This window comes from Dasypus novemcinctus, chromosome 29, assembly GCF_030445035.2.
Source record: "Dasypus novemcinctus isolate mDasNov1 chromosome 29, mDasNov1.1.hap2, whole genome shotgun sequence".
Lineage (NCBI taxonomy): Eukaryota > Metazoa > Chordata > Mammalia > Cingulata > Dasypodidae > Dasypus > Dasypus novemcinctus.
In genome coordinates, this window is record NC_080701.1 from 7522121 (window position 1) to 7528120 (window position 6000).

Consider the following 6000-nt stretch of genomic DNA (forward strand, 5'->3'; position numbering starts at 1 on the left):
TCCCCCGCATAGGGGAGCCCCACGCGCAAGGAGTGCACCCCATAAGCAGAGCCGCCCAGTGTGAAAGAAAGTGCAGCCTGCCCAGGAATGGCGCCCCCCACACTTCCCGTGCCACTAACGACAATAGAAGCGGACAAAGAAACAAGACGCAGCAAATAGACACAGAGAGGAGAGAACCGGGGGCGGGGGGGGGGGGGGGGGGGGTGGGGTGGGGTGTGGGAAGTAAATAAATAAATTTAAAAAAATCTAAAAAAAATAAAGTAGCAAAAGTAAACATATATAATATCATTTGCATATTGTTTCATCTGTAGCTGTGGCAGTTTGAGACTATTTTATGAAACCCAAAAAGGGAAAGACTGTGTTAACTAATCTTTTCCTCTGGGTGTGATACCCTTTGATTGCATTAAATTCAGCCGAGGGGACTTTGATTAGATTACTTGATAAGATTGCTTTAGGGCTTTGATCCTACTACATCAGTAAAGCATGACTCGGGTTGAATCTCTGTCTCCTTGCTGCATCTGATATAAATGGACTCACACAGACAGACACACAGAAGCAAGAGATCTGTCATTTTTGATCCTGCCATATGACAGAAATGAAAGGTTCAAACAGCTGAGGCCCCAGGGAGAGATGAGCCATTTTACCTGCAAGTTTACAGTTGAAATAGGGAAGAGAGAAGAAGGCCTAGACTGATATAGAAAACCAGGAGGAAAAAAAACAAGTCCTAAGCCAGGAGAAAGAGGAAGCCCTAAGAGACAAGCCTTATGCCAGTTTACAGCTGAAATTGGGAAGAAGGCAGAGAAGCTGAGCCTGAGAGAGAAAGCGCAGAGGGGAAGGCTGAAACCTTGCAGAGATCAGTGGCCATCTTGCTTCAACACGTGGTAACACGCCAGATGGCTAGTAATTGGCTTTGGTGAAAAAGCAGCTCTGCTGATGACTTGATTTGGCCTTGGAACTGTAAGCTTTTACACCCAAATAAATCCTCATTATAAAGCCAACAGATGTGTGGTACTTTGCATCAGCACCTCATTGGCAGAGTAATATAGTAGCTAACCCAAGAAATAAAGTTGATCAATGTTTTTATCTGTTTCTTATTAACGTTTACCCAAGCACCCAAACATCATTTACTAATTAGCTTTAATCATACGTTTAAGGTAGCCCTGTGCAGTAGAACTCTCTGTGATAAGGGAAATATTCTATATCTGCACTATCCAACATGATAGCCATCAGCTGCATGAGGCTATTGACCTGTTGAAATGTGATTAGTGCAATAAGGAATGAATATTTAATTTTATTTCATTTTAATTAAATTTAAATAACCACAGTGGCTATTATAGCAGTTGCTATTATATTAAACATTCTAAGGTCTTAAGGCTAATTAAGAACCTGGAAAATTCAGACTTAGCTAATACATTAAGTAATTGTGATTGGTAGCATTATAAGTTCCATAAAGTTAAACCTTTTAAAAAAGACTTCCGTTAGTACTGATTAGTCAGCCAAAGGGGTGCTGAGGCAAAATACCAGAAATCTGTTGGCTTTTATAAAGGGTATTTATTTGGGGTTGAAGCTTATGGTTACCAGGCCATAAAGTATAAGTTACTTCCTTCACCAAAGTCTGTAGCCATGTGTTAGAGCAAGATGGCTGCCCATGTCTGCCAAGATTTCAGGCTTCCTGGGTTCCTCTCTTCCTGGGGCTCCATTTCTCTCCAGGCCAGCTGCTGTGCTCTTTCCACAAGGTCAGCTGTAGACTATCAGGTACTGGCTCTGTCTCTCTCCCCCAGGCTTCTGCCATGTCTAAGGAGCCATCTCTATTCCTCTGTGTTCTCCTGTGTGTTCACTTCCCGGGCTCCAGCTCAAAACTCCCAACTCTGTCCTTTGCCATGTCTTTTCTCTGTGAGTCCCTGCGGGGACTCAACACGCTACTGACATGGCCCAATCAAAGTCCTAATCATAATTAAAAATGATATCTCTGACAGACCAGTTTACAAACATAATCCAATAACTATTTTTGGAATTCATAAACAATGCCAAACAGCTACAAGTACTATTCTAATTATTTTAACATAATTTTAAATATATTTTTAATGAAAACACTGATAATAAATTTAGGATATTTAAACTATGGGAAATTTAACCCTCGTTTTGTATAAACCTAAATATTGTGCTGATTTTATTTTTATACAGTAAACTAAATTTTACAGACTCTTCAAATGATGCCAAAAGTTATCTCTTATCTTGGCACTAAGACCTTTCCTTTTTATCTCACAAGTATAGTAATGAAAGTTATTACACAAGTATACTTTTAAGCCTCTACAAATTATTTTAAAAATAAAACACAACAACTTTCTTTTTAGAACAATTCTTAGTGTTATCAGCACTAGATAATCTCACAGTACATGTATACCAACAAAATGATTTTTCTGACCTGTTACTCCTTAAAATTTCCCAAGTAACAGAAAAAGATGGGGAAAGGAGCAGAAGCAAAAAAAAAACAAAAAGAAGTATAAAGAAATGAACGTCAGACAAATATTAAACTATTGCTGTAAAGGACCAATCGTCATCAATCTGCAAGGAAAGGCAAGAAAGCTTAGGGTGCAGGAAATCTCATTCTGACATGTACCCATGCAAAAAAGAGTCTTTGACAATCTTATCAAGCTAAACAATTGAACAGCAAGGGTTTAAAACCCCGAAGTATAGACACAAAATGAAAATGGTTCCTCCTACATGATATAAAATTATCCCTCTCTTGAAGACTAACAAAACAATCGCCCCATGAGGTTGTCTTCCATGTTTGTTCTAAGCCACTGTCAAGTTAACGTCTTTCCATGTCAGATCTTCTCTGATGAAACTAAATGAGTCAGACAAGTGTGTGAGTGCGCCTTACATTTAGAAAACATGAAGGAACATGTGTTCCTGAAGAGCTGCAGTGTAGACTGAGAAGACCCCCTGGGGCTGTGGTGGTCCTGAGTTACTGCTGGTGCAACCTGTGGCTCTGGAAACTGGCCCAAGGCCAATCGTCACAGATCAGGGCCAGGACAGACAAAACTAAATAAATCATTTCTCACAGGACTGAAGGAGAAGTCTCTGCAAGTGTTCAAAATGGTGACGGGAGACAACTTTTATCCAAACGACCAAGTCAGAGGACACCTTCCCCTCAGTACTGATTCTAGAATGTTCTCGTCAGGCCTTTGTCTGTCCTCTCTTTCTAGACTTTTCCTTATATAGACACGTAATCAAGACACTAGATAGCACACAAACCATGTATTACGAAGGCTGAAAACAATTTCACCAAGAAATAATATCAGTCTGATCTGAGGAACTCATTCATAAGGAAATAGAACAAAAATAAACCCAATACCGAAGAATCACAAGGATATATCGATAAAAGCTGGGTTCAGAGTGGAACGTACCTCCTAGCCATGATCCGGCGACGCTTTGAACACTTGAACAGGTAGAGGTTCCCAGGGGCCTCCCACGTGCAAATAACTTTAGCGTCCTGGTCCAAAGCAGAGGTCTCGGCCAGCCTCTGGTGGCACTTCCATTTCTGTCGATGGCCTCTAGCAAACCCACCAGGAACACTCCTGAGGTGGAACCAAGGTGGGGTTAGTAGCTCACTGAACTGAGGGAGACAGCAGAGCATGCGGAGTCGGGGGGAGGCTCTGTGAGCTGGCGGTGGAGGATTCAGCTTGTTTCCGTGCTTCAGGGAGGATTCAGAGAAGGGTCGTTTTGCTCTGGATTAGCAGCTGTTAGAAGCAGGGGCGATTCTATGATAGGGTATCTTAATTTTTACCTAGAAGGTGCTGAAGCTAGAACTGCCCGTAAAAGGAGCAGCCACTTGGATTGGCTGAGAGAGGGCAATGTTTGGTCATTTTTGTGGTTCTTGTTTTTGTCTGTCTTCAAACAAGATTATGAAGGGGACTTGTTTTCATCTAGCTCCATCACGGTCACAGTCACAGAGTTGCCTGGTGTTGGCAATCTTTGAGCTCTTTTATATTCAACAGGAGAACACTAAGGCCCGTTCTTAGAGCCAAGGAGGGCTCAGCAGCTGGTCTATTCTTCCTCACCTTGGGCAAAATTATCTTAATAGACTCATCGGAAAAAAAAAAGGATTCTTCTAGGGGTTAAACTCAATGCCTATACATTATGTGTGATTCTCTCCTGCTCATTCCTGCTGAATAACACATGTTAGACAGGGAGTGCACTACTCCCTGCTCTGTGACTGAAGAGCGGCTGGGAACCTGGGCTCTGGAACTGGTCTCCTTGCCTCACTTCTTACCAGCTTTGTGACCTTGGACAGGCCGCTTCACCTCTCTGTGTCTCTGTTTCTTCATTTGTAAAATGAGGATAACAGCAGTACCATGACTACATACAAAGGATTTAGAACAGTGGTGAGCACATTAAGAATTCTATGAATCTATGTTAACTCCCATTATGGTAGTAGGTGCACCATAAATATTTAACTCAATTCCAGGCAGGACTTCCTCTGCTGTGGCAGACACTGAGGTAAAAAGGGAGTAGGGGCAAGAAAGAAGTGATAAGCATAATGCTTATCTGAGAAACATGCATAGATATTGTCACATTTCCACTGGAGGGGTAAGTAAATTAGTGACAAACCTACGTTTCAATGTTTCCCTCTACCTGTTATGTAGAGAAAAGGACCAGGATGTGAGTTTAAACATCACCCCATATTCTTAATATTGTATCTGATGTGATATATGAAAATTAAAATATTTTTCCCCAGCACCATCATATAGATGCCTATATCTATTATGCAGAGGCAATTTTAAGGAGAAAACTCCTAAAATTCTAAGGAACACATTTTGAAAAACATTAGTTGAAAATATTTAGGGCTCTGATATTCAATGTAACTGCATTTTCTTATTTTCTAAACATACTTATTTTTAGTGTATCTAAGGATTTTTAGTATTTTTCAAACAATTGGCTATTCTTTTTTGTAGGAGGTACCAGAGATTGAACCCAGGACCTCATACATGGGAAGCATGTGCTCAACCACTTGAGCTACATCTGCTCACCACAATTGCCTATTAAATCCATGTCTTCTCTAATGAGTATTCTAGAAATTCCTAAAAAAGTTATTTTATATGTTATGATAAATTTCATTCAAGAATTTTATAATAGTATCTTAATAAAGACAAGAAATTTTGAAGTTCTATGTTTATGCAATAACAGTAATTAAAATATTTTAACAATCTTGTTGAACATCAACCTTATGTCACTTCCCATAGTACTAACCTAGAACATTTCCTTTTTTCCTTATAATTTAGTAGCATTTATAAAATTCCTTTGCATACGATCTTTTCATTATTGTTTAAATTCTTCCCTACAAATTCTATCTAAGTCAAAATGAAATTTTTGAAACAGTATTAAGGAATAGTTTAATAATTAAAGATTTACCAGCTGGAATTATAATACTAAAGAGCATACACCTGTGTAATTGCAATTACATTTTAGAGCCTGTGTTTGTGTTTGGGATGTTTTCAGAAACAACCACCAGCATATGATTTGGTTATGTTGAACATTTGTTATTGCAAACAAATAGTATTTCACTTATTTGTTCAGCATGTTCCATGTGTCTGCAGAGACCAGTGGACCATAAGTAAGTTAGAATAGAAAAACCTTTCAAGGAACTGTGGGTTTTTATCTGGGGGAGTCACTGAAAGAAGCAAGGGAAAGGGGGCATTATTTTCTTAAATTCTGATATAATCAGATGCTGTGAGGTTAAAGTCTGTCATCTGGCGACTTTTGGCAGAATGCATCCAGAGTTTTCATAGACTCATTAAGAAAATTCAATGTATCTTAATGAAATTACATAGACGCAAGTTTGGGATATGGACAAATAACTGAATCTATTTAATTCAAGCAATCTTGCAGCAATTTTTTTATAAAGAGGAAAGAATATAAAAGGATCACCAGAGTATGTACAGGGTATCTTTGAGATTCTGGAAATAATTGAAGAAGTACTTGACAGAGCCAGGAAAA